Source organism: Otolemur garnettii, unplaced genomic scaffold (assembly GCF_000181295.1).
Source record: "Otolemur garnettii isolate 467f Iridium unplaced genomic scaffold, OtoGar3 scaffold00003, whole genome shotgun sequence".
NCBI classification, from domain to species: Eukaryota; Metazoa; Chordata; class Mammalia; order Primates; family Galagidae; genus Otolemur; species Otolemur garnettii.
Window position 1 is genome coordinate 31,831,199 of NW_003852398.1, and position 12,487 is coordinate 31,843,685.

General features: G+C 38.9%; 1 protein-coding gene across 1 annotated transcript in view; it reads right to left on the reverse strand.

Moving 5' to 3' along the window:
* KCTD16 (potassium channel tetramerization domain containing 16) overlaps positions 1-12,487 on the reverse strand; it is a 295,719-nt gene that overhangs the window by 247,457 nt on the left and 35,775 nt on the right. The gene's annotated exons all lie outside the window — the stretch shown is intronic.

Here is a 12,487-nt window from a genome sequence, read left to right on the forward strand (position 1 = left end):
TCCTGAAATTGCTCCAAAGAACACCAGGAAAAAAAGAAAGGAATTGGGAAGAAGGAGGAACACCTTAACCACACCCAGGTTCCCCTTCCATCAGAACACGGAAACTTGAAAAGATTCTCTACGTTGACTTCCACCTAGGGCAGACTTCACTTAAAGCATAGCCAACTCAAAGAGAGAAAACCGAATCACAAACCTGGGGATTCCTCCCCTGCCCTCCCTTGTCCCATCCTGGAATGCTTTGATTTTATAAATCAAGTTGGTATTTTGATTAGTATTAAAAAATACACTTCACACTCCCATCTGTCCTTACAGTTTACAGGACTCAAATAAGGGAATTGTTCTTACCCATTTGGCCATACCTGCACAGTAAGTGTATAATCATTACTTAAGTAGAGGAGACCAAAATATACCCAACGTGTCTCGGTGTGCTACTCAGTCTTTTGAAAACATGGCGCTGGGGCTGCAGACTCAGCAAAGCCTGCCTGGGAGTCTTCAGCTTTGATACTTAATCGCTTTCACAACTTGCTAAAAGAGCAGGTTTCACTCCCTCTTCCTCCTTGCAGCTGCCTGTCCTGAGACATTCCCTAATGGTTCACTCAAGCTCAGATAAAACCTGCCTCAATAGCAGACATCTAATCAGGCAACAGTCACTTCACATGTGTCATATTATTTGCTCCTTGGTGTCCTATGAGGTAATTAAATAGGTCAACCACTCCTGTCACACAGCTGAGGTACTGGAGGTTCCAAACTTACCAGAGTAACTTTCCCCACTCTTGCCTATACCTCATTTCCTCTCTCTCGGGGTTTAAGTTACCCTTTTCTTTTTCCTCCCATTCAGTTCTACCTACAAATAGCCAGATGCTGTATATTTTATATATATATATATATATGTGTGTGTGTGTGTATTTTTTTATAGAGACAGAGTCTCACTTTATAACCCTCAGTAGAGTGCCATGGCATCTCAGCTCACAGCAACCTCCAACTCCTGGGCTTAGGCAATTATCTTGCCTCAGCCTCCCGAGTAGCTGGGACTACAGGTGCCCACCACAACACCCAGCTATTTTTTTGGTTGCAGTTTGGCTGGGGCTGGGTTTGAACCAGCCACCCTTGGTATATGGGGCTGGTGCCCTACCCACTGAGCCACAAGCACCGCCCTGGATGCTATATTTTACACAGTGGAACCTCCATAGCTAAGCACCTCCCTACTTTGATCACCTCTTTAAGTTGACCTAATTTTCATAGACCAGACAAGTACCACATGTATGAAGTTCCCTGTGTTGCCCACCTCCATATATTGTTCCAGTCCCTTGGGTGGTCAGCTTGCAGAGGTTCTACTGTGTACATACACACACATACCCACACATAGATACAGACCTACATGCACATATACATGTCTCTGTGTGCATCGTCATTGCCTTCACTACAGGAGGGAATTTGATTATAATTTTACATGGTAAGGTGGGGGAAATAGACTAAAAATAACTTATTGAGTGACTACTATGCATTAGGCATTGTAGTAGGTGCTGAGGAGATAAGAGAGCAGGACAAATACAGCTCCTGCATCCATGAAGCTTAAAATTTTATGGGAGGGAGAGTCAGGGGTGGGAGAGTGGTGGGAGAGAGAGAGAGTGCATTCCTGCAGAGGAAAATGTGAACAAACAAGTAAATCAGCAAATAAATACACATGTGAAAAGTGCTGTGCTGGAAATAAACAGCTGCTGATTAGAGGTGAGCAGGAACACATTAGCTGGAAATAAACAGCTGGTGAATAGAGGTGAGTAGGAAGACATTGACTGCTTCAGCTGAGATGGTGACCGAAGGCCCTTTCCAGGAAAACCTATGAGAGCTGACCCTGAAGAGTGAGTAGGACTCAGGAATGTGAGAGGTAGAAAGAAGAGTATTTGGGGGAGAGGACACTGCCCTATAAAAGGGGGATATGAAGCTTCTCTCAGGGCAGGGCTGCAAGAACAAAGCCAAAGTCATGCCAGTGCAGGGGAGTGAGATGACATATAAAGACCCAGAAACCTGCCCTGGGAGGAGGTGACGGAACTGAGGCTTTTGTCCAAATAGATTTGATGCTGCGACTATGTTTGGTCACATTTTTAATTGTCTCTCAAGGGTGCCTCCAGGGTTAAAATTAAAAATCAAGTAAAATGGAGGCAAATCCCATTCATTTTACATTTCGCATTCTCTCTGTTTAACATGTAGTGCTATGAATTTATTCATTCACTCCACAAAGGGTCATTGAGCATGTCCTGTGTATTCAAGCCCTGTCGTAGTTGCTGGAAATTATTTGTGCATAAGACTGACAAGGTAAATCAGTAATACTTAAAAGTTAAAAAAAAAAACAATGACACAAACTATTTTGATAACTGTCATAAAAGGAGACTATAGACATAATTGCCAAGTACCCTGAAAATCAATAACTAACCATCTAGGCCATCATTTGGACTCAGATTTTGCCCATACACTTAAAAGACAAAGATTTGAATAAAAGAGAGAGTTGAAAAGTTAAAAAAAAGAATGATATTGGTTCCTGGCATAACTAAACTCATTCGCACACCTATCATTGGTAAATGAGAAATTAAATGACTATTAATAATCTTAAAGTTCTCCTAAGTTGTCCTGGGATATAACCTTTCTGCCTCCACCTACCAGCTAGCATACTAAAGTCAACACATGCATTAAAGATTTAAGCATTTTTTCCTCTCTAAATATTAACGTTCAATCAGGTTTAGTTTCCTGACACCCAAGGTTCAGGTTAGGAGTTACCTCACTATCCTTATACTGATTTAAACTTCCCTATCATACTACACGGTGTCCCAAAGTCACTCCTAAAGTCACCCTACACAGGGAAAATGAAAAACTGTAGCTAAATGTACCTTTATTGATACAATATTCATTATAAAATTTTACAAAATATTCCCTACATGTTGGCCCCCTCTTTGTAAAATTTTGTAACAAACATTTTATAAATAAAGATACATTAATCTACGACCTTCTGGTGTCCCTATGCCCAGTGACTTTAGGGATATCCTGCATGTTGAAATTTCCCATGTACTAGTCAAATGTCTTCCTGAACCATATGGTTCACAGAACATTGACCATACACGTCTGTTGACAGGTGAACTGCTGGAACGTCATGAAATCTTGGACACATTGTAGGTGTTCATTAATTATTTCTAGAAGAAGTAGAGGAGCCAACCATTTTAAAGATGTCTAGGAACCTAACACACAAAAGCGAAGGGCAGAGCAAGGTCACAGTACCTGGCATTTACTCATGCGGCCATAAGAACTCTCCACAAATAAGGCTAGACCTAAGTTTGCTTCTTAAAGGTCATTCTGATGAAAGACATCAAGATATGGTAGCGTGTTATAAAACAATATTATACTTCATTATATAAGTTTTTTTTTTTTTTTAATTTCTGGTCTATGTGGAAAGTTGGAGATGACAGAAGGTTTGAAGTGCCTGCTGTTTCCTACCAATGAAGTCTTTGCAGAGTGTTAATCACCTCCCTGGCAGATTGCGGAGAAGTACTAGAAAATCATTAACATGAAGAGTCTGTGAATCAGAATCATGAGTCTTCAGATACACATATGACATTTTCTATCCATCTCAACTGGATAGTCCTACAACAAGGTATTGTAAAGAACCTATGCCCTCACTAGGTATATAACAATAAGATCATTTTAAACAAATATTTTATATTTTTGAGCATCCAAAGCAGGCCTAAAAATGTCAGAAGTATCACACATCACATTTTCATATTACCTCTCCCTGCCACAGGAATCTCTCTCCAGAAAAAGACAAGCGAAACTACTCATTTTCTAGACTCTTATTTGACAAACAGGAATTAATCCCTCCTATTTTGTTGCAGCTTGACAAAATTGAGCAACCCCACACAGGTATTCTGTTTAAAGAAAAAAGCTATCTCACCTAGCTGACTAGAAAGTAAATTAATAAAAACCAAATCCAAGTGTCTGTTTGCATTACAGTGTGAATCTGCAGGTACGTGCCCATAGGAAAATGTCTTCACAGGATATAAGTGAATGTGTAAGCTAAAAGAATATTAGTAAGGTGCCGACCTTTGCTTGCTGTGCTTTGCATTGTAGGCCAGCTCTTTTTCCGTCTGGGGTATTTTCAGAACTCTGCAACACTTCTCCAACTCTAAGGAATTCCCTTGGTCTTAATTCCCTGCTTCTACCTTAACTCTGACATCCACATACCCCATTTCCTTTATCCCAATCACTAGAATTTCTCTGCTGCTTCAGAGCCTTCTTTATAAAAAAGTTAACTATGACTCTAGAGCTTAGCTCTATTTTTTTTTTTTTCTATTTAGTTGCCTAGCAGTGTTGATCCAGACAGTCCACCATCTCGTCTAAAATACAATCTACGACAGCCAGGAAATCTCTTAGGTTTGTCACCAAATTACATACAACGTGCTGCCTTCTATTTTCATCAATGTAACTAACTCATAATCACATCATATCGTATTTATTCAGAATAAAAAGGCACTATAAATTGGGCGAGGGAAATGATTATAACTTTCTGCTTTAAAATGGAACCGATGAATAAAAACTGAAAAAGGATGAATTTTTTTTCCCATTGGGCAGCTTTTGAATGGGTCACCTGGTGACAGCCCCCCCATTAGCAATCTTATTTCCTTTTAATGCCAAACAGCATGGTAACTCACAGTGTGAAGCGAAATGTCTTGTTTTCATTTCTGAAGCAATTTCAATGATCCTATTGTCAGTGGCACACTCAACCATGTTCTGCTACCATGAAGGAGAATACTCTCCAGGCTGAGTTTCAGAAAAGGTTATTCTAATTCTGCAATGACTGAACAGATCATTTAAATCAAATTCTTAATTTTCAATTTCACTGCATGTTCCACCTAGTTTCTGAAAAGCCATGGGCTGAAATCAAGGTGAAGGATGGGGGACGGAAGCCACTATGAATAACTTCCATTATGGACCAGCCGGGGTGAAGCAAAGGGTTACTAGAATTTGAAGGCTTTTACTTCTATGTTTATTCAGAGTCAACTAAAATAAATAACTAGATTTTTCTTTTATAAAGCCACTTCTAGATGGTTTTTGTTTATTTGTTTGTTTTAAATGCATTGATCAATAGACTGGATGAACTATTCAAAAGGACAATTAGAAAGAATCAGGTAAGTTATTTAAAGGAAGCACTTGTGTCCCATCCATGCCTGGAGTCCCAACGGTCCTCGTATTTATTAGCCTTTCTATAGCACTGACTGGGTGCTAACCACCATTCTAAGCACTTCGTCTGCATCAACCCATTTAGCCCTCATAATAACCTTATGAGAATTAGTGCTATTGTTATCATCAGTAGAACAACTACTGTTGTTACCGTCTCCATTTTATGGATGAGGAAACTGAGGCATGGAAGAAAAGTAATTTGCTAATGATCATGTAGCTAGCAGACTGCAAAGCTGGGATTCAACCTCAAGAACACAATCCAGGCTCATGACCAGTATATTACCTGCCTCTGGCGGTAAGGAATGATCATTAACTTTTATGGGAAGAGAAGAAAGGAAGAAATTGAACAGTTTAGCAGTAAGAAAATTAAGGAAGCAATCTGGTCAGTCTCAGAGTCTGCATTTCCTTCCAGTAGAGCTCTTTTCCTATCAGGACGCTTGTGTCAATTTTGCAGCACTTTTCGGAATCCTGACTCCCTCCTGGGTTGTTCCTTAAACCCCGTCTCCACCTTGCTTCAATTGGCTCCTGCTTGGGTGAGTCAACTAACAGGAGACCACAGGAGACTTGGCTGCTGCTAAGTGTTTTCTCAGTTCTGTAGAGCTAGAATCTTTGAGCAGGTGCTAAGAGTAGAGGACCTTTCAGTGAGAACTCCAACTTGTATGTAAAATCCTCTCACTCAGTAAAAGTTAGGAAACACCATGATTACTATTTAAGGTATCGTTTGCACCATCAATGCTCTCTAGTTCTTCCATTAAGAGATAATGTAATGGTATATTCAGGACAGTGGCCTCTAGGACCATAACAGTAACATTGCAGTAGGCACTTCTTCATATATATATTTTGGAGAAATATTTGTAGAATTATTGAACTGATATTTGTGCCAGGTACTACGCCAGGTAATATGATGAACTTGACATGGTTTCCATATTCACAAAGCTTATAGTTGGAGATACAGTTAAGTAAACAAATACAATACATTATATTTGTGCTGTGATAGAGGAAACTATGGTCCTAAGAAGCAAAGGTAACAGATACCTAATCCAGATATGGTGGACTAGGGAAGGCTCCCCAGAAAAAGCCATTTCTAGATGGGATACTGAAGTATTTAGGTAATCAAAGCAGGTGCAGGCAGAGTTCCAGCCAGAGGGAGCATCATGCACAAAAAATGAACAAGCAAGTATCTAACAGGAACTGAAAGAAATCTATTATGGCTGAGGTTAGAAATACAAGAAGCAGAACAGCAACAGCAGAGGTCACTTCATAAAGGGCTGAGATTCAATGTTAAGGAGTTGTGTTTATAAGAACAGTTGTAAGGCAATGAAGAAATTTAGGCAGAGGAGTGACATGATCAGAATCACATTCTGGAAACTGCATATGTTTGTAGCAGGGAGAATAGACCCAGAGAGGAAAATACTAGTTGTGGAGTGGGAGGACAATTTCAGTTTCTTTGCAGTAGTATGAAGAAGCCTGGGCCAAGGTAGCATCAGCGGAGATGGAATGAAGAGGATGAATTTGAGAAAGAAGGAAAAGAACCAGAAGGACTTGTGTAGACTAAAGAAAGTAGCTGGAGAGAAGGAAGAGTCAGCAATGCCACCTAGGTCCTCCCCGCAAACTTTGGGCAACTGGGTGATGAATGATGCCATTTACTGAGATAAGAAACACAGGGAGAGAAGAGGACTGGGAATCACAGATGGTGAGTTCAGTGGAGCTGCAGCACAGTTGAAAGAATCCAAGAATTCTCAAAAGTAAAATTAGAATAGCCAGAAGGCAAACTTTCCCAGCCCAAATGATTCCCTCTCACAGTCAACAGGACCCTTTGCACTTCTGTACGCTCGTGTGGCCCTAACAGTAGGCAAGTTTAATGAAGTGGAATACTAGATCTTGAAAGACTGGGGACAAAATTAGGGACCTCTTTTATTTCCTGCTTTGTCATCAGAATTAACTTGGACAATGGAAACAGACTTCAACTGCTCTGTGTTCAGATGATGAATATGAAAAGGCTAACAAATACAAAATGCCCTTACCTGGCTTCCAGCTTCCAGCATTGCAATCCACCACCAAAATCAAAAATGGACTTGCCATCACCTGTGAAGATTTCTTGTCAGCAATACTAAAACAGAATCTGAGAAAGCCTCTAAACTCCAGAGCAGCGATTTTCAGCCAGTGTGCCACAGTATACGAAGGATCTTAGGTGTGCCATGAAAGTTTTTAAAGATCATTGATTAAATTATTTTTGAAGGAAATTCAAAACACAGTAAGTATATTCTTTTCTTTTCTTTTTTTTTTAATCAACATCATTTAAGCGTGCTATGGAAGTTTAACTGTAGGCTTAAGTGTGTCTTGAGATTAAAAAAAAAAGGTTGAAAAACACTGATCTGGAGTCTTCATCTAACACACTTATAGAAAACATAGGGACAGGGTTGGGGGGTATTAACACCATCATGGAGATCATAGAGAGGGATCATCATAACCCAGAATGCAGGATATTCAACATAACAACTTGGTTTCATGTAAAAAAATTAGGTTATTTAAAAAAAAGAGAGAACAAAGGAGAGAGACAGATTTAGAAAGAAAGAGAGGAGTAAAGACAGGAATTAAGAGAGACTTAAGATATACATTTTACTTTGTTGCTTATAAGTTATATAAAATATTTTTTAAATTATGAAAGAGAGAAAAAGCAACAGCACCCAAATAGAATGATGGACTTCATTTGGATCTTGATTCAAACAAATCAACTTTAAGAAAACATTGTAAGAAAATCAGGGAAGTTCGAAAACACTGACTAGATATTTAATGATATTAAAGAATGATTAACTTTATATGTGATAATAGTATATTATTTTAAAATTAATTATATTTTAGAAACATATGCCAGAGTATCTGTGGATGAATGACACGATTAATGTCTGAGATTTGCTTCAAAATCATCCAGGGAGGCAGGAGGGAAAGTAAGTAGGACTACACATAAAACAAGATTGGTCTCGTAATGATAATTGTGATAGCTGTAATTATTAGAGCTGGATTATTGGCTACATAGAAGTTCAGTATGTTATTGTTTCTTCATCTGCATGCATCTGAAAGTTTTTGTAATTAAAAAAAAAAATTTTAACTGACCTGCCAAAAAATACAATATTTAAGGAAAGTCATAGCAAAGACCAAAGAAAAAGAGCAGCAGTGAATTACGCTGCAGAAACTGAGCATTCGTCTATCGATTTCTGGAGAACTTTTTTCTACGCCTTGGACTGGCAGTCCCTCCGTGCGTAGTCACTCCTTTCTGCATTTTGCGTTTGGAGGTGTTCCAAAGGAAGCTCTGTGGCACATTCTCAGTTACTTTCATGTCTAATTTCTTTGATAATATCCAAACCTCATGAGGCTGTCATGAATATTTGGTCTTCTTCTCCCAGTCATACATATTTTTTAACATGGCAGGACCCTTGGAGGCAACCTCAGATACCTTCCCCTTCTGCCCACACACTGACACTTCTGCTGCTGCCAAATTCATTCAGAGATGCCACAGGCCCAGAAAGAAACTATTTTCATCGCTTCCCACAAGGGACTGGGCTCAGGTAACAGATCTTCTTTGGCATGGAAGTGAAGGCAGGGTGATAAAGTATTTTACTAATGTGCTTGTATCATTGCTATAGCCAACCTGATTTTCGGTGCACAGCATCTTCAAGACATAAGCAAAATGATACCCACTGTTCCTACCCCTTTGTCATTGCCAATCAATATCTACCTGAGCATGGGTCTACACTGACTTCATAAAGAAGCCTTATACTGAAATTGTACTTTGTAAAATTATAAATTAAGAAGCTTCTAGTCTTAGGAAGACAAAGGTAAAAGGCTGCCTGATCCACAACTATTAAAAAAACTGCTCTTACGTACAAATCCCCCTGGGGAAAGTAGCTCCATGCCTTGAAAGCATGCTAAGTACAGAGACAGAACAGAATCCCTGACAAGTTTTCATGACAGCATGGGGAAAGATCTGGAGAGCAAGAGTGTCTCAGACAGGAGGATAAGGGATCATCTAAGATGAGAAGACAGAGGAAAGTCACAGAAAGAGATGCAGGTGGTGGGAGAGATCAAACCTTGCATACCTCACAGTTTGGGGTATGCGATCCCCAATGCTTCATTTTGAATGTGCCAGTCCTGCACCTCTATGGGTAAAAAAAGTTGAAGTTATTACAGATTAAACAGTGCTCATCTAAAATGCCTGGCACCAGAAGTGTCTCAGATTTGGGTGACTTTTCAGATCTTGGAATATTTGAATATAAAGAATGATGTGCATTGGGGAAGGGATCCAAGTGTAAACATGAAATTATTTTATGTTCCATGTATACCTAATAATAGACATGGCCTGAAGCTAATTTTATGCAATATTTTTAATATTTTTGTCCATGAAACAAAATTTGTGTTAAGTACTTAGTGACTTTATATTGGCGCTCAAAACATTTCAGGTTTTAGAACATTTCAAATTTCGGATTTTTGTATTAGAGATTCTCAACTTGTATTAGTATCTTTTGAGTAACCAAGAGAAAAAAGAGCTAGAATCATTTCAGGATAGATGCATTTCCACCTGTTTTCCTATGAAAGCACATTCTCTTATTGAAGCTTTTAAAGTCAATCTTGGTTAAATTATTCACAGTGGCCAGACCATAATGTTTCTTTCCAATACAAGGTCATGCAGCTGAATCCTAAGTGGGAAATAATTTCTTGTTCTACTTTTTCTCGGCAAGCTATCTTAATCAACAACCCTGACAATATATACTGTGTATAAAAGGGAATTTAGAGACTTTTGTTGAAGCAACTCTTTAAATTTAAGAAATAAAGTAAAAAGAAAAAGGTTAGAAATGCACATACAATCTGCAATTTGTTGAAAAGGTGATAAATCTGTGTCTGTTTCTATAATTCACAGCACTCAGAGTATATATTTCTAGAATAAGAGTCCTGTGAATTAAACTCTCCACTTGTGGTCACGTTATTATGGTTTTATTAGAAGCAAATGTCTTCAAATTTTAGTGCTTTCAGGCATGCATCTGAACTCACTCATGAGTAAGCTTCAAGAAATGTGCATAATTCTCCCCAAGGAAGAACAATCTTCCCACTCTCTCAGGCTTTAGAAGATGGCTCTAGAAATATAAGTTCATCTATGTCCATGCACCTGTGACTTTGTTCCTAAGTGGTACGGATGGCTATTGAGTATCTAGTTCAAAATCAGGACTTCTCTTTTCCAAAACTTAGCTCCCATTTTATTTACAGATGAATGAAGAAGCCATTTTCTCATATTTGTAATATCACTCCTATACAGTGCTCAAAGAGAAAAGTAATTATTTAAACAAATGTGTGGGAAAGGAGAAAAGATACCTTCTTAATGCTTTAAACTAAAACAAAGGGCATATCTAAAATACTTGGTGATATAATCCCAGGATAGAGGTTTCTTTTCTATGTTCTTGTATCACCCACTAAATTAACTCTTTTAGTTGCAGATAAGTGAATCATAATCCACAGTATCTCACACACCATCCTCTGGTGGGAGAGTGCGGTAGACAAGCACATTGTTCAGTCCCTTTTAAACACACACACCTGTTGACGTTTTAATTGTTCATAGTTCTAGGTTAACAAAACACTCACTCAGAACCGCCTGAGGTTGACCATCAATTCTAGGTCCATGTGAAAATTTAAACGAGGTACGAATCTAACCTGTCAATAATTGATACTTAGATTTTGGTCTCCCAAATTTCCATGGAAAACTTAGAAGACAAATAAGCAAACAGAGAAAGGAGTCTCTCCCCGTAAGCGTAAACCACCCCATGCAATACACTAATTTCTCGTTGTTTATTTTTTATGGTGATAATTGATTCATGGAAATTGACTCTGGGTTATTAGAAGAGTCTTCTTGCTTGGGGTTAACTTTAGATCTAACTCCTTAGATCTAAAGAGTTCATCACTATAGAAAGTATATATATGTGTATACATACACACACACACACACACACACGTATATACAAAATTTACATTTTTCTTCCCTCAACCCAGGAGGAAGTTGAGTTCCTCTGTGAAAAGCATCTTTGCATGCCGTCAACTCTCCGCTTTAGAGCACCTCCCATGGTTTCAGCCCATTAACCCAAGCACAACAGCTTGATGAATTAATGCTTATATAGGCACAGTTGGCAGCTTCTAATTAAATAATTATGGCGAAGCAGCTGCACAGAAGCTGTTATGCACCCTAGAAAGCCAGCTGTCAGTCTTATTGGTCATAAGACAGGGGAAGAGTTAACACTGAGCTCTGCATGTTGGGTATAAAAGGGAAGTAGACCATTTGCAAGATATATGTGCTGTTAGCAGTGAGCGCCTGTGCAGTTGTGCTCGCCTGCCCGTGGAGAGATGGAGAACAAACTGCTCCTCGGCAATCTCTCAGCAACCCAACAAAGAAGGGAGCGATTTTGTGATCAGGAGAACAGAGCCGGTCTAGAGCAGTCTAAAGAGAACACGGTATTAGACAGATGAGTCTTTGCTGAATACAGAAATGCCACTGAGCTAGCAGACAAAGGTACTTGCACTTGTAGGTCTCAAGGGATTGGAAATCCAGGGTGGTCTTTTTGGGGAGGTATGACTGCTATATTTTCATTTATTCAGCTAGAGCTTCTTAAGGTGCTGTGTTTTCAAATATTAGAAATTGGAGGACATGGTAAATATCAAACTTACATTTGAATTATTCCTAAAATGCATTTTCCCAAAAAGTTGGGAGACGATATTTATTCTTCAGAAACACAGATAATGTCACATTCCTTGATAGAAAAGTAAAAAGCCAGAGTCTTATCTCTATACTAGTGGGAAATTCTCCAGAAGGAAGAAAGCAGTATCTGGCAATTAAGCTCTGTCATAGAGGACGATATAGATTATAGATAAAGGACATGGATAGGATTATTAGAGCAAATGTTTGTTATCACACATCAAAATCCTCCTGGACTGACAGCTGATTGTATTTTTCTCCACAGGCTGTTTTCTCTATGCAGTTCATGTATGTTCTCTTCTAAAAACCAAAAGTGTGATTGCCCAGGAGAGGACAACTCAGCTTCCCACTGGCCTTATCACCAAAGTTCCCAGCACCATCACCAAAGGAATAAATACAACCTTGGGGGAAAAAACTAGTCCAAGGAATTCAGAACTACTTTTATGTCTAAAAAAATCTGGACATTTTAATACTGAATTCTGGATTTGCTTTAGAATAGGAACAGGAAATTGCATGTTAACACTGGAAACA